This window comes from Eretmochelys imbricata, chromosome 3 (assembly GCF_965152235.1).
Source record: "Eretmochelys imbricata isolate rEreImb1 chromosome 3, rEreImb1.hap1, whole genome shotgun sequence".
NCBI classification, from domain to species: Eukaryota; Metazoa; Chordata; order Testudines; family Cheloniidae; genus Eretmochelys; species Eretmochelys imbricata.
Genome location: NC_135574.1, coordinates 67898032 through 67920801, shown reverse-complemented (window position 1 = coordinate 67920801; position 22770 = coordinate 67898032). Strand labels below are relative to the sequence as shown.

Below are 22770 nucleotides of genomic sequence, written 5' to 3'. Positions count from 1 at the left end.
TCTGGTATTCTTTATGGTTCAGCATTGTCTCTTAGGTTATTTGTACTGGATCTCCTTTCAAAAGTCCGATATCAAGTTCTCCATCGAGTTCTTCCACCTTTCTCACTAGGCCCATCGTAGCTGCCATGCTGAGGCTGCAAAGGTTGTGGGTCTTTGTTCCTATTATCATATGCACTCTGAATGCAAAGCTTTTGTCTTTGTAAGTTGTTTCTGGCCCATGCAGGTCAGAATATCTCCAGGGCTAATCAAGGCTGTATCAGGTGATTTCATCTCTGGGAAAGGTTGAATGTGATTGTAAAACTATTCTGAGACGATGGTCACGTCTGCTCCTGAATTAATTTTAAAGCCAATAGCCTTTTCATGAATAATCATTTTCACTCTCCAGTCAGGCTCTGTGTCATCACCCACGGATAATGCCATGGGATCATCTGTAATTATAATTAATTCTTTCACTGCCTTTGTATGGCAAACAGCTCCAAAATGTCCATATTTTGTACATTTATTACATATTTCACCTTTAGCTGGACAAACAAGTCTTGAACTATGACATTTTCCACATCTTGTACATTAATTCCGAAAGTCTTTGTAGTTTGCCTGGAATTTCCTCCTAGCCTGAGGGATTTTATGGTGATGTTTCAGCACTCAAGATGCATAGGTTTAAGCTTCTAAGCTAGTTTGTTTTTCAGGTTTGTCAAGTTTGATTTGCTGTTTTACAAGTTCAGACTGTTTTGCTATTTGGATAGCTGTGTTTAGGGCTAAATCTGTCTTCAATTGTAGGTGCAGTAAAAGGTTCTTGTCTACAAGACCTATAATTAGCCTGTGTCTGATATTTTCATGTTTTGAATTCCCAAAATCACAAGTCTCTCACAATGCATGCAAAGCTCATAGACAAGATTCAACATTTTCTCTTGATTCCTAAATTTTCTGGTAAAAACATGCTCTTTCATAAACCACATTTCTCTGAGGTATAAAGTATGCCTCAAACATAGCCTTTCATTGTCATCTTGGGACTGTCTTCAGTAAAGCCAAAAGATTTAGAGATATGCTATGCCTGCTTCCCCATAGCATAAATTAAAGAGCATGCATGAATGTCTCCAGTTTCCTTGTGGAGTTTGTTTGCAATATGAAATCTTGTAAAATTTTGTTTTCAGTTTGTCCAGTCTGTATGTCTATCAAAACGGAAGTTCTCTGCAACACTGAAGAATCGTATGTTGATAGACCAATCCTGCAACCTTTGTTGCTGCTTCCTTCTGTTTCTGTTCTCCTCTGGCATTAGTTTACTTTTGACACCATGTCATGTACACCTTGTACACAGTAGGTTGCAAGTTAGGATCTTGTACCAGATATGGATTGGCTACAGAGCTTCCTTCCCAAAGAGGTACACCACGGATGTGTTTGCTATAAGATCCTTCAATATTCGAACAGGTTTGGCTGAGGTTATCTTAAAAACTACTCCACCGCACCATATAGTGGCAGAAAAGTTCACTACAATTTAGCATTCAATTCAAGCAGTTAGATACCTAATTTTCACTTGTGTGCTCAGATAGATGACTAATTGCTGAGTGCAAAACCTGTACACAAAAAGAGAGGCCATCAGCAGACTTCAGATGTTGAATACTTAAACACTGTTGCATATTTAACACTACACTTGTTGTTCCAATTGTATCGAAACAAGTATTGAATTTAACTGTCTGTCTAAAATAAACTCAATCCTGCTTCAACTGAAGTCAGTGAAAAAACTCCCACTGGCTTCAGTAGGAGTAGTAAGACAATCTTTAGATGTAAAGTCTTTGGAATAGATGCTATGTCTTCCCACATGTTTTGTAAACAGTAAGATTATAGTAAGCATATACTGAAGGAGGATGTGCAGTTGTTTAGTGCCTCCAGCAATGAGTTCTTACCATATGAGAAATGTGTAGAGGAGTAAAAGGTAGGAGCATGGTATTGGGTTCACATAGGGAAACTAAGTTTTCCCGGGTGTCCTCAGTACTCCAGCACCACCACTAGATATCACTGGGAGTTGGAAGGTTGTGTCCAATCCATCTCCCAGTGAAGCCAATGGTAGTCTTTCCATTGCCATCAATGGAAATTAGATCAGGCTCCTTGGTAGGATTCAGTAGATTTACTACCTCCTGGGCTCAGGTGACCCCTTCACTGAAACTTTGCATGATTTCGGCACTTCCTTTCAGATGTGCAGTGGTCTCTGGGGTGCATATGAAGGAAAAGCCCAGAAGGATACAAGATTTCAGTGGATTGGCCTGGATTCAGCAGCTAGGAGGAGACCAGAGTACTTTCAAAACTTGGGTTCAAAAAGAGAGCTCTGAGTATTTGTTATAATCTTCAGGACTACACACAACCTTGTCCCATCCTACCAATGTTCCAATCACGTCACGTTCTTAGCATGATTGCTACCATCAAAACTAATGCCAAAAATGCCTTTCAACTGTCGCTGAAAATAAAGGTCTTGTCCTCCACTGACTGCACCTTATTTAATCCTCTACACCTATGCCCAGTTGGTATAAAATGCTACCAGATCAGCAAAGCAGTGCTTTACGCAACCTTGGCATGGCTGTAAATGGCTACATGAGGCACAAGGCAATGAGGAATCAGGCCTTTTATTTTCATTTCTTACATTTCACAGTTGATTGATGGTGAGAGGAACTCTCTTTACCTTTTGAACTTCCAAACTGGTGAGCTGAGCAGAAATGTGCAGCTTGTCTTTCATTGGAAGAATGGAACTGGCTATTTTAAGCTACAGCTTACGAAGATGATTAACTGTCACATGCATTTAGCTTCATCAGGATAACAACTGACATGCCTGTCAGACAGTTGGTCTTACTGTTCAACCTTATGTGTACCAGGCTTAACCAGTGTGATTCAATCTCATACTTCACCTTCTCAAAGGAAAGCGGGAGCTGTGAGTCAGTAGGACACAGATCCAAGAGTCCTTGATGCAATATTGTCAATCTTATCAAGCAATGTTACAATGTTTAATAAATACAAACACAGAAGTGATTGTACCTTCCTGATTTGGCAAAGTTGTCTGAGTACTTAGAAGGGCAGTCCAGATCAGCTTCATTAACATGTTTCATTTCAGAAACTAATGATCCTCATCAGGGTATTGGAAATTCAATGGAGAACAGCAAAATGGAATGAGCTAATATATGATATAATAATAAGTGCCAAATTCTTTTTGTAGTGCCCAATTCTCCTGTTTCCTGACTGATGCAGCCACAAAGATGTCAGATAAAATAGGGAATAAAAATGCCAAGGAAATTTGGAACCTTAAAGCCTTTATTTACAGTGGTAAATAAATATTAATCCTTTGCCCTTATATGGGAGCCTTCCATCTGATGATCTCAAGGCACTTTACAAAACTGTGTAAGTATTATAATCCCCTTTTTACAAGCTAGTAGATAAGACTATTTAGAAGCACTGCATTCACAAATGAACGGTTCATGCCAGATGAAGCCCAGAGCAGGCAGCAACGGTCTTTTTGGAAGTCTCTGGGACAAACTCAGTGATGATGATGAAAGTGATGCTTTAAGTTACACATTAGGCCCAGTCCTCAGGACCAGTTTTCAGTTTGGTGTTCAGTGTCATTAAGGAAAAGGGCAGCAAACGTCCCTGAAAGACACCTCTATGCACCACCGATGCTCAGGCTACCAGGTGCCAGTCTGGGCCAGAGCAACCTCAGGGCTAATGAGCAGAGGTGGGACAGCAGCAGTTTGTGGGGATGGAGACAGCCAGGAACTGCTGGGATTGGGAGCAGTTCGGGGTGGCAAGTTTAGAGGGAGCTGGAGAACTGAGGAATCAGGGGATTCAGGGAGCCTGAGTATGGAATGGCAGTGGGAGCAGCAAAGGGCTGGGGGACTGGAGCATGGGGCTTTCAGGGGGGAAAAATGCGCAGTGATTGGTAAGGGGTTTGGGGACAGGAGCAGTAGAGAGGTGGGCAAGAACAGGAACGGGGGACAGAAGCATTGGACCTCTGGTGGGAGACCAGGGTCAGGGTCCCAGAGCAGTGGGAGATTGGGAGAGGGTTTTAGGGGCAGCAGCTGTAGGGGCCAGTTGGCAGCTCAGCTCTTTGGGAATGTGGGGGGCAACCTCACCAGGCTTCAAGTTGCTGCTCCCTTTTCACAGAGAGGAGCAGGCGTGCAGTGTGCACACACAGCATGGAGAAAAGCGGCCACTCTTCTCCCCTCACCACACAACATACGAATCCCAAGGCCTGTTCCCGTTCCCCTTGGCTGCCCCTTTCTTCTCCCAGCTGTGTGGAAGAGCCCGGCTGGTACGTGGGAGAGTGACGCACCGAAAGGGAATGTGTGAATGTGGTGCAAGATGTGCCGCGCTTGGCAGAGCTGCAGGAGGCACAGATGTTCTCATGATGACGCTCAAGAGTTTTATGTGAGCAAGGGAAGACTCACACGTAAATCACACCCCGCCCCATCATATGAGAACTAGGGGTCAATGGCATTGATGGCATAGAAATGTAGAGCACAACTGAGCAAGCTTTTCCTCATACAGCCTGTAGTCAGTCTGTGGAATTTATTGTTGCAGAAGGACACAGACTCAGAGAGTGTTGCTGGATCTTTGAAAGTGTTTGATAATTCTATTTCTAACTCAGAAACAGCTACATAGATTCTCACCTCACTTTACCCCAAAATCCACCTGTGGCCTGTGAACAAACAAGAGAAACCAGTTAGTATTTTTTTCCCTTTTTTGTAACGTTAGAAGCACCTGAAAATAGAGGCTTAGAAAGCAAACACTGTCAGCTAGCTATAATCTCACTGCCAGCTCCTGTGATAAAATAGCAGATAAAGATGAGGAAATTTGTCATCTAGTGTGGTTTTTATAGCCGCTCCTGCATTAGAGGGGTAAGACACTTAACAATCCAACAGCAATAGTGAGAGGCTCTCTCTGTGGAGGACTGAGGCAGGCAGAGCGTGCCTGGGGGACCATGAAAGCGGGACCTACTACAGCAGTAACTGCTACACCCTTCTAAAATAGTTTTTTCTGCAACGTACTTGGCAATACACAATACATGGAATGCCTGGACTTAAGGTTTTACCAATTGTCAAGGTTCCTTCCCCACTCTGAACTCTACGGTACAGATGTGGGGACCTGCATGAAAACCCCCCTAAGCTTATTTTTACCAGCTTAGGTTAAAACTTCCCAAAGGTACAAACTATTTACCTTTTGTCCCTGGACTTTATTGCTGCCACCACCAACCGTCTAACAAATATAACCGGGAAGGAGCCCGCTTCGAGACGTCTTTCCCCAAAAAATCCCCCCAAGCCCTACATCCCCTTTCCTGGGGAAGGCTTGATAAAAATCCTCACCAATTTGCATAGGTGAACACAGACCCGAACCCTTGGATCTTAAGAACAACGAAAAAGCAATCAGGTTCTTAAAAGAAGAATTTTAATTAAAGAAAAAATTAAAGAATCACCTCTGTAAAATCAGGACGGTAAATACCTTACAGGGTAATCAGACTCAAAACATAAAGAATCCCTCTAGGCTAAACCTTAAGTTACAAAAAGATACAAAAGCCAGAATATACATTCCATTCAGCACAACTTATTTTATCAGACATTTAAACAAAACAGAATCTAATGCATATCTAACTAGATTGCTTATTAACCCTTTACAGGAGTTCTGACCTGCATTCCTGCTCTGGTCCCAGCAAAGGAAACACACAGACAGAGAGAACCCTTTGTTTTTTCCCCCCCTCCAGCTTTGAAAGTATCTTGTCTCCTCATTGGTCATTTTGGTCAGGTGCCAGCGAGGTTATCTTTAGCTTCTTAACCCTTTACAGGTGAAAGGGTTTTTTCCTCTGGCCAGGAGGGATTTAAAGGTGGTTAGCCTTCCCTTTATATTTATGACACCAACACTAGCTCAGAATAACCTGCATAGCTCATTTTTTGCTTCAATACCCATGAAAAATGTAACCACCCCAAACCAATGCAAAAAACCCCCAAACAAACAAAAAAAACCTTTATGACATACCACTATGTATGATATAGGACCAGATTGTTAGCTGGCATAAATCAGTGTAGCTCTATTAACTAGGATTTGGCCCTCCACATACAGTTCAGTCAATATTTATTTAGCTATCTAAGGTATTATTATAAAAGTAATCATTACAGTTTTTCATAAGCTGGCAATGATGCTACAATTTCTGTAAGAGTTATGTTTATGAAAAGACCCTCTCAGAAAACAGCCAGGAGGAGAAAGACTGAGGAAAAATACTGATCAGATTAGTGGTAGCAGCTACATCCACTCCCAGTAAAGTCTGCAAACTGGATGTTCCATCTCAGACCTCATTTGTTCTATCAACACAACCTGCTATAAACTTGTTAATCTACAGTGACCAAAAAGTGAACGTAGTCCCTTTAAAACTTCAAGCTGCAAAACCCACAAGGGACTGAAAATGTAATTACCAAGGGGAGAAGTGAAATGTTTTTCTGAAAGCCAATTTCATTTATTTGTAGCACCTGTTCTCCTTGGAGATATATGCTCGGTACTGAAAATATATCAACACCGAACCAGGCAGGGGAGTGCTATGGACAAGCAAAGAGGTAGATGGGTTATAAATTAGCCAAATCATAACACAAATAGCAGCAAGATCTACTTAGAGCTCAATAAATGTTTTTCAAATGCCAGCAAAGTGCATGGCAGAAAGAAGGTTCTTACAGGCAACTTTTAAAGACAGATTATGCAGCAGAGATAGGATATTGGCGGTTTTGAAAATGACAGTTCTTCAAAGAAATAGCAGCATGACATTTTTTGAGATCCAAAAAGTAATTTTAAAAGGTTAAATTGAATTTCTTTTCATTAGACATTATACTAGGAGAAATCTGTACAAGGAAATCAGAGCAGTGGATGACTGACCTTTATTCTGATGAAAACTTTAAAAAAAAAAGTGAGAAGCCACCCTATTTATGGAAGTTAAATCAGCTGTTGAGACAGAATTACTTATACAGACAAAATGGTTTCTGACTGGTGGGAGCTTCCAAGGCTCAAATGCAGCAGAATACTTAAGCACATACCTAAATCCATCCCTGCTCAGCAAAATACTTGTTTAACTTTAAGCATATGCTTAAATCCCATACAATGAATGAAATTTAAGCTCATGTTGAAAGTGTTCTGCTGAACAGGGCAGGAATTTGCTTTTAAGGTTAGAGACATGGTTAAGTGATTTCCTGAAATACGATGAGAATGCACAAGAGATCACCTCTATCCATTTGGTATAAGAGAAATACGATTATTGCAATGACTTCGTTTCAAATAAAGTAATTCACCCCAACATTTTTCCCCCATAATGAACATGAAGGAAATGGAATTTAAAAGTTAGATAATCTTGGTATTTGTATTAATTTGTTAGTTTTTTTTAAAAAAAACAATTGGTAAATACACACACAGACCAAGGATACAACTGCTCAGCAAGCTTCGTTTTCTAGGATGAAAGGGTTTTGAATTTATACCAGGACAAAAGACATCTGAACCTGCCAAACTATGTTTTCCTTTGTACTTGTCTTAATCAACAGTGCTGCAGTGATAAAATTCCCTCCCCGTGCGAGACCTTCTGAGTCACATTTAAATGTGGAAGGAATTTTTTTCCTGAGAAGAAACAAAGGAGGCTCCTGAAAATGGACCGTTATAAGGGTTCAGTCTCCTAAACATATTAACACTAGCAAACATTTTACTGAGGGATTCTGAAGACATCACCATAACCATGAGTAAGAACAAAGCTCAAGTGCTTTGTGTGGAAACCTGAGCTCTGAGGACACCCTTAGCATGACATATACATTAGTCACATAATGCCTGATGCAGTGATTCTATTTCTGAAGTTTTGCATGAAATTTCATGGTTCTTTCAGGGGGAGCCTGGATTTTGGAAGGGCAGCACTGCCACGTATTCGCAGTCCCCACTGGAATGAGGAGACAAGGTGTTTGATGAGTCAAGTGAAGTCTGACTGACTTGCCAAACTTCAGGGACAGTCAATATGGAGAAATGTCTGATCTAGTACTTCGTGTTCAGCACTTAGGAAGTAGGGCTGTGGGGCCACCACTATTAGGAAACACAATCAGCAATTGGATTTTTCAATGGGATACTTTATATGGAGCTTTGGCATTGAATTGTCTGTTGCCTGGGGCACCTTCAGTGGCCTAGTTTAATAACAAAAATAAGTAGCCATGGAATCAGCAAGGCCCATCCCCATAGTAATATTCATTGACCCACGGTAATCAAATATGTTCTGTTCACTTGTCTGCTTTACACCAGTGCATCAGATTCTCAGCTGGTGTAAATTGGCATCGCTCTGTATTTTCTGTTTGCTTCTTTCTTTGAAGGTTTAGATGTACTTTATTTAGTATATGTGCCAGTGTGAAGAACTGATTTCAAATTATTCGGGAGACTTAGATGCCTAAAGCTAGGCATGAGGGCAGGCCCTAACATCTATTTTGTGGGGAGGGGCAAACCTGCCACTCTTGCCTGGCAGAATGATCAGGAAGGGATTGTTTCACCTTGAAGGAGAGCCTTGCGGAGAATTCTCCCAGATTCCAACAAGTTTTACCACAAGAGGTGATGATCCAGATACCTAAATACATGACCCAATTTTCAAATATTAAGGTTTCAACTTAACATTTTCTACACTTCAGTGCACAGATCAGAACACATTCTCCTCTGATCTTCTCTCAGAGATGATTACTCGGTCTTTTTACTGTGACCATAGTTTGCAGTGTATGTCCCCTGAACTCCTCCAAGCTTGAGAAATGGTCACTTGTTCGGCTGAAACGATCACTTGTTGCCTAAAATTAGGCACCAAAATTCATATTTAGGCACCTGAATAAATGGCTTGTTTTCCCTTGAGAAATGGCAGCATCTCAGTCCTTGCAAATATTTAACAACCCTGTCATCAAACAATCTGGAGATCTCCACAGCTATCAGAATTCCAGTCCTTCGGTTAATAGTTGATTGGTCTTCTCAGATGCTAGTGAAACAGAAATCTGTAGTCTGTATCCAAAGTGGTACACAGATTGGGATCAGCATATTAAATATCCATGTCCTGGCACTCAGTCTATAGGACACCGTCATCTCCCCGTAAGCCCAGCTAAGTCAGGCAAGAATTCACAAACCATCACTAAGTGTTGTCCCATTCTTTCTCTGTTCACTGACATAGAAATCCCAGTTTGCAGCAGCCAGCTGATAGCTAACGGTAAACGCCACAGGCACTGTAGCTTGGAGGGGTAACAAATGTTTCCCCTCGACCCTAACTCTCCCTCTACGTCCATAAAACACACCACTGTGGACCAACCATTATTCTAATGGAGAGCTTCCCTGTAAATAAAGCAAGAGTAGCACTGACTTGTATCCAAAGTGGCACTGGTATTGGGAACCAGCCTTCACAGCAGACACATCTCTTGGTCCTGCATCAATCAGCTGCTGAGTTCACAAGGCTGGCTTTAACTTCTGTATTTACTCCCCCTGCCCAACTCGACACCTGCTTTGCACTTTGTCTGGCTCAGTTCTCAGAGGATGACTAAAGTGTGACTTACCAGGTGCATTGCCAACCATGAAAACTTCCTAACCAGCCTCAGAAACAGCTATTGAGCATCTCTAGTATATGCCACACCCTATTCTGGATGTTTCTGGGTCCTTCCAGCCAAATTGCCCTGTCCTGCTTTCTGCAGGTGTGCAAAGACACAGAGTATCCAACTCAGCTCCATGTCTCCTCCCCACTGCTTCTCTTCCACTCCCCAGGAGAAACAAAGTCAAACACTCCAATTTAAAGTATGTGGGCTGCAGAAAATTTTGACAAAACATAAAATTTCTCATTGTAATTTATTTTTTTTCCACAGAAAACAACCCCATTTTCCAGCCACCAGTGATTTGCAAAAAGAAGGTAGATCTCATTTTGGTTGTGCATTTGCAATTGTCAATGAAAAGTTGGACACTCTGTTTCCAGTGGTTCCAAACTCTAAGGTGCTCAGTACCTTCAATTTCCACAGGGTTCAGTGGGAGTTGAGAGTACACCACACTGTACAGGTCTGGGGCAGGGGCAAAGATTTAGACAAATTAAAGAGCTGACTAAATTAAGCAAACCACAGGACTGGGGGGAATACATAAAAGTAGGAGGAACCTTAGCCATTCACTTTTGTGCTTCTAAGATAGGTTTGTATTAAGAAAGAAAGAAAATCTGCAAACATTTGATGTCAACATTCCATTTCAGGCAATTTCAAAGGCTCAGCAAATCCCTTCTGGGTTAGATAAAGCTGTAATGCAGAGACCATTATGAAGTTCTCTTAGGGGATTACGGAAAGTCACTCACAGGTTTCATACACAGGCTGGGATGCTAAACATAATATCCTATACCTTGCTAGTAACAGGCTTAATATTTCAAATAGCAATGATATTCCCTGGAGAAATAACATAAGTTTGTTTTCTTTTAGCTCTACATCTGGGAGAGCAAAGCATGCGCGAATTTTATTACCTTGCCAGTTTTCTCTCTCTTCTGGGAGCTATGGATTTTACCATGTAGACAGCTGTGTTCAACCTCAAAATTAGAAATCATTTTGGGGAAAAAAGGCATTTCAACCCAGTCCCTTCATTTCATTCAAAACTAGTAGACTCTAAAGATACAGACACAGTTTTAGAAGTAAATTGAAGACAAAATCTGACAATGTTTTTCAGACACGTAAAACAAAAATTACTGTCCTCTTAAATGTGTCTATTACTTCTGATAATCTGTCATATAACTTGCAAGGAAATTAAATACCAATGAACACTGAATTTAAATTAATTTTAAAAAAGAGTGCATACATAGAGCAAAGAGCGATATGATCTGGTGGTCTGAACACAAGTCTAGAAAACCTGGAATCTATTTTCTGTTCTGCCATTCAACTGGCTGTGTAGCCTTGGGGCCAAAGTTTTCAGACTTGGATGCCTAAACCTAGCAGGCCCTACCATCTATTCTGTGGGGAGGGGCAAACCTGCCATTCGCCTGACAGAATGGTCAGGAAGGGATCATTTCTCCTTGAAGGAGAGCCTTGCAGAGAAATCGTCTCTCAGATTCCAACAAGTTTTACCATAAGTGGTAATGATCCAGGCACCTAAATACATGACCCAATTTTCAGATCTTCCAAACACCAAACCTCCTAGAATTGTGGGTGCTCACAATCTCTTGGGGGATGGGAGTTCAGTTACTTATTCAGGTGCCTAAATATGAATTTTGGTACCTAACTTTAGGCAGCAAGGGTTTCTATGGCACCAATGGCAGTTAGGTGCTTAACTGCCATTGACTTTCAGTAGGAGTTGGAACTTAACTGTCATTTGTGCTTCTGAAAATCTCCCCCCAGGTATGACAATTTTGGCCCCGACTTCCAAGCCTGAGTTTCCGCATCTATAAAAGTAGAACAGTCATAAGCACAGGGATATTGTAAGGATTTATCAGTTAGTATTAGTAAAGGATTTTGTAGATTATACAGTGATGACCTCCATGGCTAATTTCACAGAGAATGAATAAGACAAATGTGGGGTCACTGTCTTGAGCATCCCAATATACAGTAGCCTCATAAACAGATTGATGAGTGCATGCATGAATCGGCATGTATTTCCTGTGTGCACAGACATACTGCTGTCGTCACTCAGCCCACTGTATGACTAGCACAGCCTTTAAAAAGAAACCACCTTTTTTCCACATGCACAAATATTGTATGTGCGTGCCTTACACATTAGGCATTGGCCAAATGGCTTGCCCACACAGTTCTGAAATGTACCCTTTTAAGTCTTTCGGTGCCAAGGAAAGGTTATTGACTAAATTGTACAACCCAGTCCATACCTATAAAAACCAGCAGCTGAGTGTAAGTGTCTATTTGAAGGAATACAGATGAATCAGTAATGATATTAGAGTGATTAGCCAACTGCCTTAATTGATATGTACAAAACCATATGTGCTTATAAGCTTACAAATGCTAACTCACACTTATCACCATCTGTCCAAAAAAGCCACAGTAAATTTCCTTTTCCTAAATGCAAGTTTGTCATTTTAAAAAGAGATCTGGAGGAAAGTATTGGTAAGCAGTGATGTACTGTATCCTTCATCAAAGACATATGGTTCTCTTGCAGAAGGAATTTGTTTCAGCAAAAGCAACTTTAAGGACAAATCATCGTCCAGTTCAATACAAACATGCTCAGAGAACTTGAAAAACTAATTCCAGAAAGCAAAATAAAACCACACTGATCACCATAGTATCGAGCACATTAAGTAACTTGACTATGCAACTATCATGTGTTTGTTTTGGTAGGTGTCATGAATATAAAGGAAAGGGTAACCACCTTTCTGTATACAGTGCTATAAAATCCCTCCTGGCCAGAGGCAAAACCCTTTCACCTGTAAAAGGTTAAGAAGCTAAGGTAACCTCGCTGGCACATGACCCAAAATGACCAATGAGGGGACAAGATACTTTCAAATCTGGGGGTGGGGGGAGGAGCAAAGGGTTCTGTCTGTCTGTGGGATGCTTTTGCTGGGAACAGATCAGGAATGCAGTCTTACAACTCCTGTAAAGTTAGTAAATAATCTAGCTAGAACATGCATTAGATTTTCTTTTGGTTAATGGCTGGTAAAATAAGCTGTGTCTTTTTGTAACTTAAGGTTTTGCCTAGAGGGATTCTCTGTGTTTTGAATCTGATTACCCTGTAAGGTATTTACCATCCTGATTTTACAGAGGTGATTCTTTTACCTTTTCTTTAATCAATATTCTTTTTAAGAACCTGATTGCTTTTTCATTGTTCTTAAGATCCAAGGGTTTGGGTCTGTGTTCACCTGTAAGGATTGGTGAGGATTCTTATCAAGCCTTCACCAGGAAAGGGGGTGTAGGGCTTCGGGGAAGACATCTCCAAGTGGGCTCTTTCCCTGTTCTTTGTTTAAAATGCTTGGTGGTGACAGCATATGGTCCAAGGCCAAGGCAAAGTTTGTACCTTAGGGAAGTTTTTAACCTAAACTGGTAAGAATAAGCTTAGGGGGGTTTTCATGCAGGTCCCCACATTTGTACCCTAGAGTTCAGAATGGGGAAGGAACCTTGACAGTAGAGTTGGTTGTTTTTTTTTTTTTAATATACATGTTGGTACGTGAAAGCAAGGTCAAAGAAACATGTCTTGCGCTTGGATTAGAAGGTGGCGAGGTTCTTGTGGCAAAAAGCAAACGAACAAGAAAGAGACCATTAACAACAGCTCCCTTTGTTCCCTTCTGTGACGTTCTCCTCTGATGTTATCTGGACTGGTGATCTGCTAGGTCACTCGATTCCTCAACTCTGGGAGCCAGCCTTACCCTGCTCTGCTGTGAGAACCCCCACTCCTGAGCTGTTCACGCACAGCCTCTAGCACGTAAGCTGCTCCTTGGATTGTGCAACTGAATGACACGAGCCAATATCTCCGGTCCCAGACACAACTCTAGGAACCTCTATCTTGCAGTATCCAGTTATGCTCACTGGACACTGCAAGCTTATATGAGTTCATCAATTTAACAAAGAAATTGATATGCACCAGGTTTGTTATCCCAAGGGGAGTCTCTGACACACTTTAAACCAAACGCACTGCTTCAGGTAGAACAAACAAATAAATTTATTAACTACAAAGATAGATTTTAAGTGATTATAAGTCAAAGCATAACAAGTCTGATTTGGTCAAATGAAATGAAAGCAAAACGCATTCTAAGCTGATCTTAACACTTTCAATGCCCTTTCAAACTTAGATGCTTCTCACCACAGGCTGGCTGGTTGCCATTCAGCCAGGCTCTTCCCTTTGATCAGTGCTTCAGTCGCTTAGTGTGGTGTCTGTAGATGTGGGTGGAAGAGAGAGGAAGAGCATGGCAAATGTCTCTCCTTTTTATTATGTTCTTCCTTCCCTCTTGGCTTTGGCCCCACCCCCCTCAGAGTCAGGTGAGCATTACCGCATCGCAGTCCCAAGCTGACTAAAGGAAGGGGGGTGACTCACTCCAGAGTCCAACAGATCCTTTGTTGTTGCCTAGGCCAGTGTCCTTGTTCCTGTGAGGCTGGGCTGGGCTTGTCCCATACATGCCCTGATGAGGTGTGAACTGCCCCTCTACTTCTGGAGAGTTTTTGCCTAGGCTTGCTTTAAGCCATGAGGACACATTTTCAGCCTCATAACTATATACATGAAATTACAACCTATAACATCACTATAACGTTTACTATAAAATTACCATTACAACAAAAACTGATGGTAACATTTTCAGAAGCACCAAATCACTTAGGAGCCTAACAAGGTTAACACTTAAAAGTTTTACTGACATAGCAATGTTGATTAGGGGAGTGATTTTGTGTGTCTGTGTGTTTGGCTTCTGTTGGTATAACTTATTTCACTCACAGAGCCAGTAGAAGCTATACTGGGAAAAGCACTTTTTTGCTGGTATAACTTATACCTACACTAGCAGGGTTTTGCCTGCATACCTATGCCAGCAAAGATTTTAAGTGCAAACAAGGCCCAAGTCCCATTTTCAAAAGTGGTGTTTGAATTTAGGAGCCTAAATCCCACTAACTTTGAAAGAGAGATATGCTCCTAAGTCACTTTTGAAAATGGCTTTAGGCATTTTTGAAATTTTTACCCTGTCGGTCTGCAAAGGGAGACTCATTGAGTTCCACTGTGCTGAAGTCTGGTACCTTTGACGTAGCGCTTCAGGAGACGGAAATTTAAAGTTGGAAAAATTGATAAGGATTCTCCAGACTCTTCCGACACACGGAGGACACCTTCATGAGGAGGAGAGACAGATGAATTATTTAACTTTCAAAAACATTGACAACATTGTCCATTAGCAGCACCATAAAGATTGTATCTGTTCTGCAAGAGGAAGCTGATAACTTGTTATAGTTTAACCGCAATAATTCCACTGGCATTGCATTGGGTCTGGATGACATGAAGACCTGATATAATAATAATGGCAGCCCATCATGTTCCTTCAGTGACTTAAAGACAGAGTATCTGATAGGTATCTGCTCTGATCATTTTAGACAATACCCATTTTCCACCAAAGAAAAGAGGGCGTGGGTATGTGGAAGCATATGAAAGAGACCGTTATTAGTCAGGCCCTAGCAGTTCTCAGATGACAGTGGATTCTAGGAGGCCTGGAACAAATGTCACTCATTGCCAACTTAACAAGTGTATACGGAATAACTCAATACTGAGAAACTGATAAAAATGGCAGGGATAGCAGCAAACCAGTAAGTATTCTGAGATTCAAGGAAAGACCCTACATGCCCAGCCCTGCCCTGCCCCACCCAACTCTCACAGAACTTTAGGAGCAACAGCTTCAACCAAGTAAGGCGCCATAGTGCTGAAAGCAGGTTTTAAACAAGTTTTACAAGGAAGCTGAGTAGGTCACACACACACCTTATTAGAAGCATGGGGCAGACAAGATGAAAATGTTTGGATTTAGCCATTTTGAGAGAAAAGAAGGCTGCAGGATACTGAAAATAAAGGGATTCTGAACCTATGCCCCACCAAAATAATATTTAAGATAGGCAATTCCTGAAAATGTATCTGAATAAAAATCAGGTCAAAAGGTAAAGACCCAGTTCAGCAAGATGCTTAAGCAAATGAGTAGACACACTGATTTCAGTGGAACCAAAGTTAGGCACATTCTTAAGCATCTTGCTGAAAAAGGGTCTAATGGTCTATCCCTGAGCAAGTACCTATTATAGATTAGTCTATATTGGAGGTACCTTGGTGGCACCCAGAGATAGCAGTTCTGATAAAATATTTTACTGTACATTCACTGTAAGCAGATATTCTGTTTAAAAAATTAGCACTATACAAACATCAGTGTAGTCCTTATGAGATGGACTAAATGCCTCTATGAAAATGGATAAACAATAGGAATTCTCAGTTTTACCCCCTGTGAAAGGAGGCTGATGTTAGTCTGGTGGGTCCTGCACTTTTCTTGGTGGGGAGCTAAGATGCCACCATTTGCCCCTGTTCTTGGGGCATCAGTGGCCCCGCTAGTGACCCAGGAAGGTGGTAAAGGAGGAAAGCAGGGGAGGGGTTTGGGTTTGCTCCTCACTCTGAGCCCAAGCCCCTCTCAACCCCTGCAGGTTCTTACCCTCTTCCCCCTTGGGTGGGGTACCTGCAGTCCTTAGGTGCTGGGGAAGGGAGTCTCCCTCCCCTACTGGGGCAGGGTCCCCCTTACTTCAGTTCTCTGATTTTCCAAGTCTCACAGCACACCTCCAAGCTCCAGTCCATCCATCTGTCCATCCTCTGCCTGCAGCGGGGTTTTATTAGGTTCCTAACAGGGCCTTAATTGACTGCAGGTGCTCCAATTAACCTACAGCCACCTTCCCTAGTCTACAGGGAACCATGCCTTAATTAGCCTTGACCTTATATATTTCCCCTCTAGCACTCTCCCTGGCCCTCCTGTATTACACCCCACATCGAAAATAGTGGTTTAGGAATATAGGAATTGTCAGACTGGATCAGACTTGAGGTGCCTCTAGTCCAGTGTCAGATCTGCGACAGTGGCCAGCATCATATACTTTAGGGAAAGGTGTAAGAACCCAGCAGTAAGTAGTTGTGTATGATTATGGCAGCATTTTGCATGAGTCAGATTTGTAAATACACTCCATGTCACATAATCATAATAGAGATGTCGGCTTAAAAATGTGAGGTGCCTGGGAAGTCCATTTTACTGGGACATCTTTGCAAATTTGCCCCAGATAATAGAGATGGCTGAGAGGAGATTTCCTTTTGCAATTTTATCTGACACTGAGATGGAATTAAAGAGCCATTGTCAGCAGAGCTGAGAATGATGAAGCTCTGAAATTATTCTTTACATTCAATTTCTTAAATGTCTAAGTGGATGAATTGGGCTCCTACAACACAGAGCAGCTTTAACTGTTTTCTAATATATTCAAATACAAATAATAAAAGTGCAGTTACAGCACAATCAAAGTGCCATTTCTGTTCATTTTAAATACCACTGTAATTAAAGTGCATAAACAGTAACATACATAAATCTATATGATTTCCTATGGATTTTTTTTCATGTTGTCCATTTAATATTTCTCAAGGCTTCCTTTTAGAAGAAAAACCTCAACTTCTGCTATCATTGATATCTCATTAATTGGGACACTCGTCTGTCATCACAACTGCTCCTCTGACCTAATTCTAGTGCACCATCGTTTTTCTAATATGAATATTCCGGAACTAAAAGCCAAGAGTTTTGGCAATAGGTCTTATATACCAACATTTCCATAGATCTAGTAACACAGACTAACCATTGTTATTCCAAGGTACCACACAATAAGACTATTTTAACAGGAGACGTCAAAGTACTTTACAATGATGGGTCAATATCATTATCCCTGTTGTACATTAGGAGGTGGGAGTGAGGGCAGGAAGAAAGGGACAGCCCTAACTCTGATTTTCCCTGTTTTTCTCAGTGAGAAAAGCACTAGCAAATACCCCCATGCAACCCTATTGATTTTACTGGGATTGCAAAGAACATAAGGGCTAGGCTACATTACAGCAGACATACTTACACCAACAGAGCCCCCTAGAGGAGATGCAGCTCATAGTGGCAAAAAGAGGTATTGTGACAGCATAGTTATACCACCTCCCCTAAAACATAAGTTATACTGGGAAAAGGACTCCTTTGCTCGTAATGCTGCATCTACAAAGTGGTTTTCGCCAGGAAAGCCATGTTAGTCAGGAATGTGTTATTTCCACACCCCTGACTGATATAATTATGCCAACAAAATTTTGTGGTGTAGCCCTGGGCTAAGTTGGCATAGAATTTACCTGTTTGAAGGCAGAATTTTCCCATTATGCTCTGCTAAAGTTGACAGGGTTTATATTAATTTAAGGTTATATTTGGTGATCAACTTCTCAGAACTTCATTTATAAGTTAACTTATGTATGTACAGTAGATTCACTTCGAGTAGCATTTCAACCCCCTTAACGAACCTTGTTTGCTGCATTACAAAGTTTTCACAGTTCATCTGCCTTATTGATCACCCACACGCACAAACAGAAGTAGCATCCAGTACAGCTCTCCTGTCTCAGTACAGCCTCCTGTCCCACTGGAGTTCCATAGGGTGGCTTGCCCAGGCCCTGTCTGAATACCACATGGCAGGGAGTTAACTCCCTGCTCAGACCTTGCACAAGTGTACAAAGCGGACTAACGAAGCAGGGCTGGGGACTGAAGGCTGGGAACCCTATAAAGGCAGCTAGCTGGTGGTCACAGAAGCCAAACTCCCTAACCAGTTGTTAAAGGGCTGGTGTGCAGCTTAAGCTGGGATTTTTGTGTTCAAGGAAGAACCTTTTGTTTCTTTAGTTATAAACTGAGCACCTTAAACCCAAGTATAAACATCTAAGCCGGGGAGAGAATGGGGGAGGCGACTTCCTGGACAAGAAACGGTCTTGCCGTTGCTGAACTCACTACACCAGTTTGCAGCACAATAGGTCCTGCCTGAAATCCTGGATGCGTGCACTGTGTGGTGTTCAAAGGGTTAGTGAACAAAAATAGCCATAACAACAAGTTCATAGACTTCAGCACTTGTTCTGCTGTAATCCCAAAATTTGGTAGGCAGGCCTTTGTGTAGGTTATTACTGTCTGAATGTTGTACTCTATAGCAGGACCAGACCTGGATCCTTTCTTGCATCAATGACTCGCTCAGCTTCCTAGCACCAGCAGAGTATCTCACTACATCAGGCTTCTTGTAGATTGATAAAGTTTTGATAGCAGCTCTCTATGCAGTGGTGCCTGGAAAACACAAAAGAAGGCATAAAACAAATTTATGAAGCTGGATTAGCACGCGCTGAAGGAAATGCCAGTTTTTATGGACTAAAGAGAAATACTTCAGGGAAACAATGCTTTGCGGTATAAATAATGAATACGCATCCTTCTATCACAGCAGCTACCTGTGGAATAGCTCTACCAACAACACTTTATAATATTAGGTTATTTTTTTATTATCTTGCTTCACTCTGTAGTAATGCCATCAGGGAAAAAAACATTTCGACAAACAAGTGACTAAAAACATTTTCTCTGAAGACCATGGGATACCAAGACATTTTTCAAATTTAATAAAGAAAGATTGAATTCACAGACTTCTCCAGCATTGAGATTTCTACATTTTGAACTTCCACTCAGCCTCAGTACCTTTGCCTCTGATCTTGGCATAAGATCATGGTTAATTCAGATGTGTCCAAAAAGAGAGAGCTCAGTAATTTCTTATGCAAAGAAAACGCTATCTGCTTCTGAGCATAAAGTCTATTGGAAAAGAAAACTTAAAATTACAGAGAAAAAATATATTTTGCCCTTCTTTGGACTCCTTTAAGCTGGTTATTCTTTTGCTTTGGGAATGTAGCTCTTAAAACTGTTAATCATCTCAGGAAGATTAAAGATGGAGCAAATAAAGAGGAAGTGAAAAGGTATTATTCATGCCCATGTTAACCAAAATGCTCTTTTTAGGGAGGGAAGGAGGGGGAAGTGCTGCTCTTTGACTTGAGAGCTTAACAAGCCCGAAAAAGCCATATGGCTCAAGAAGTGTTCATAGCAAATGTGTCCTTCATGGCTGGAGAAGTACAGTACATATACCCAGTTGGATAGTTTGCCCTTTTAATGTGTAAGTAATATGGAGAGATAAAACATCATTACAGTGACGAAACATCAAGCTTATTTCACCATGAATTGCGAGTGGTACATTCATGAGCTGATTCAAATTAAACTGCAAAATTGATATTGTAACGCAAATCCAGCAAAATAAGGATATTTGGATTTATGGCTCAACGTTGCTCAGTGATTTTAAAAGCAAAATCTCTATGGGCCAGACGGTGCACAGAGGACTGAAGGGTCAGACATAACCACAATCATAGGCATTGGGTATAGGAGGCCAAGGGAGGCTAAGCCTCCCCAAACAGCTGGCCCACTGCCTGCGGATCACACCACTGCCGAAAGGGTGCGCAGCCCAGCGTGGCCCCGCCCACACTCTGCCCTGAGGCCCCACTCCTGCTTGTTCTCTTCCCCCGTCCCTGCTCTGCCCACATGGGGGCCTCTTGGGAGTGGGTGAAGAGGCACACACGAGCAGTGAGCGGGCAGCCAGACCTCTGGCCCACAGTCAAGTGGGGGGACCAGAGGAGAGTGGGAAGAGGAGTGTGCACACAAGCAGTGAGCAGCTGGCAGGCAGGTGGGGGCAGCCTGGGGGGTGGGGAGTGAAGAGGTAGAAGTGACGGGCGAGGAGGGCCAGGGGAGGGGGCAAAGAGGTGTGCAAGCAGTGAGTGATCGGCTGGCCAGTAGGCGGAAAGGGGGGGCCTGGGAGAGGGGGCAAAGAGGGGCAAGTGGTGGCTGGAGGGGGTCTTGGGGAGGGGGCCGAGTGGGGCCAGGGTTGGAGTGTGGGCAGGGCTTTGGGGGAAGCTGCTGAGCAGGGGCAGGCCTCAGGGCGGGGGCACAATCCAGGTGCGCACAGCCTCCCCAGATGGAGGAGTCACGCGCTGTCCATGATCACTCTCTCTCCTAACATTTGCCGGGATACAAGTCAGCCCAAAGGGGCAAGGAGGGGTGGAGAGAAAATGAGACCATTGTGGGACCACCATCACACCAGCCAGGAAAAGCTAAGGGATTGGTCCAGCAGGCACAGTCCCTTTAAACACCTGGGAATTCTGTGCCTCAGGGCTGCATACTCCTTCCCAACCTCTTGGAACTCCACTGGGATCAAGCAGTTCTGCACCAATACAAGCTGATGCCTTCAAGAGAATCTGGCCTATGCTGTTCTGAGAGCCCTGTAGCAGTACCATATACCTGAAGAGATGCATGGGTGCATAATATGCATGTGAGTAGTGACAGCTCCAGATATTGTTTGCCTCCATGTTTTCTTTATCCTGACACAGGTCTACTGTCAACATGACATCACCTTTCCTATTAGCTCATTCAGCTGTGTAGTCTCACATGTGACAAAAAAGACAATGGGTGTGGTCATGTCTTCATGCTGCACAGCATTAGAAATATGAGGAAACTACATGGACACAGTTGGGTTCCAATAACTGAATTTACTTATTATATTCAAACTTGCAGACCTAGCTACCTGTATGTGGTGCTGCTCAGTAAGGATTCTGGTGGCAAGTGCAGTAAAAGACAGGGAGGCCCTCTACAGTGACACTGTACACTTCTTGTACACTGCAGGTGGGATTTACAAAAGCACTCAGCAGCAGCCTAACTTTGCTCCCACTGAAGCCAATAATAAAACTCTCATTGACCTCAATGGAAGCAGAGTTAGGCCCACACTGGGCACCACAGAAAGTCAAACATTTTGAATGTCTTTAAATGTCTTTAAATAAACATGTTAATTTTTAACTCAGATAATTAAGCAGCAGTACAGTATTGCAATAGCACCCACTGGCCTCAGTCAGGATCCGGGTCCCATTGGTGCCAGTGCTGTACAAACATGTATAAAACCAGTATGATCGAATGCCCCCCTGTATTCATACCCTACACACCACTGTAATAATCTTTGTACAAAATATGCCTTGTGAGGTATCATTTAAAAACTAATAACTCACTGTTGGTCAATAGTATCATGATAAAATGTGTGTAGCAGTATTATATGTAAAGTTATGGATTTCCCCTAAATGATGTTGGTGGCACATGTTCAAAGCCTCATAGCCCCGTTTAGGCAGGACTGATCAAGAAGGTCCTAAACAAAGAAATGTGTTTACTTCAGTTTACATATAAGTTGTAAACAGCGTTCTCAGATAGCAAGAGGGGGAAGACAGGGAAAAGCTGCTTGTCAGCAAACAGAGGTGAGAAGAAACAGCGTGCATCCTCTTTCACCACCAGACACCATGTTGCCTTCTCTACTGTTTGAATGAACTTTAACCTCAGGAAAATGCATTCCAAATGGGAACTGAACTATAAAAGCGAGGGGCAAAAACACCCCAAGTTATCTCTCCCTATCCATCTCTGTCCTTTTCACCTAAGAAGACAAAAGGAACAGTCGTTGGACTTTGGGAACAGATCCTGGCTTGATAATTTGGTCAGCAATGCTACTGGAAACACGTGGTAAGGGACTTCACCTTGACCCATGTCTAGTTTGTTAAGTTTAGTACAAGGAAGCATTTATCTTTATTTCTCTTGTAACCATTTCTGACTTTAATGCCTTATACTTAAAACCTCCTTGTAGTGAAATAAACTTGTTTTATTCTTTAATTACAACTAATCCAGTGTTGTGAATTGTTTGGGTAATTCCATTTATAGTAGCAGACTGCTGTATGTTGATCCTCTTAGAGAGGCAACAGACCTAATGTATCTGGATTGTCCAGAGAGGGCTTACTTTGGGTGGAGGGGAGAATGACTAAGTCAGGGAGTGCGGTTGGGGCTACCCTACAATTGGTAACCAAGGCTGCTGGAAGCCAGAGTATGACTGGTGTGTTGCTGACAGGCTGCTGGGGTCAGAGTTGATAAAGCAGGGCTGTGGCTCCACACAGACACTCAGGATGAGACCTGCATGCTGTTTGGCTGACTGTGAACGGCCCAGGTTGGGATCTTCACCCTAAGCATTGTGAGACACCTCAGGTTGCAAGGCAGGTGGTGATACAGTCCCTCACTGGTCTGGATTGCACCCTGGGGTGTCATAGGCAGTCCCTGCTCTGAGATTTTAGCATCAATTATGAGATATTGACAACCTATATGACACAGTGTAGGTACTGTTCATGCCTTACTTAGGGCTGCTTGATAGATCATCATCATAGGATGTTTTTCCTGCA

General features: G+C 42.3%; 1 long non-coding RNA gene across 1 annotated transcript in view; it reads right to left on the bottom strand.

Moving 5' to 3' along the window:
* Positions 1-13739: 13739 nt before the first annotated feature.
* The window catches only part of LOC144262041 (uncharacterized), an 81096-nt gene continuing 72065 nt past the window's right edge, over positions 13740-22770 (bottom strand). The window contains exons 2-3 of the long non-coding RNA XR_013345485.1: positions 18654-18772; positions 13740-14765 (exon numbers count right to left, since the gene is read on the bottom strand). This is a non-coding gene — a long non-coding RNA (uncharacterized LOC144262041). The remainder of the gene's footprint in view (positions 14766-18653; positions 18773-22770) is intronic.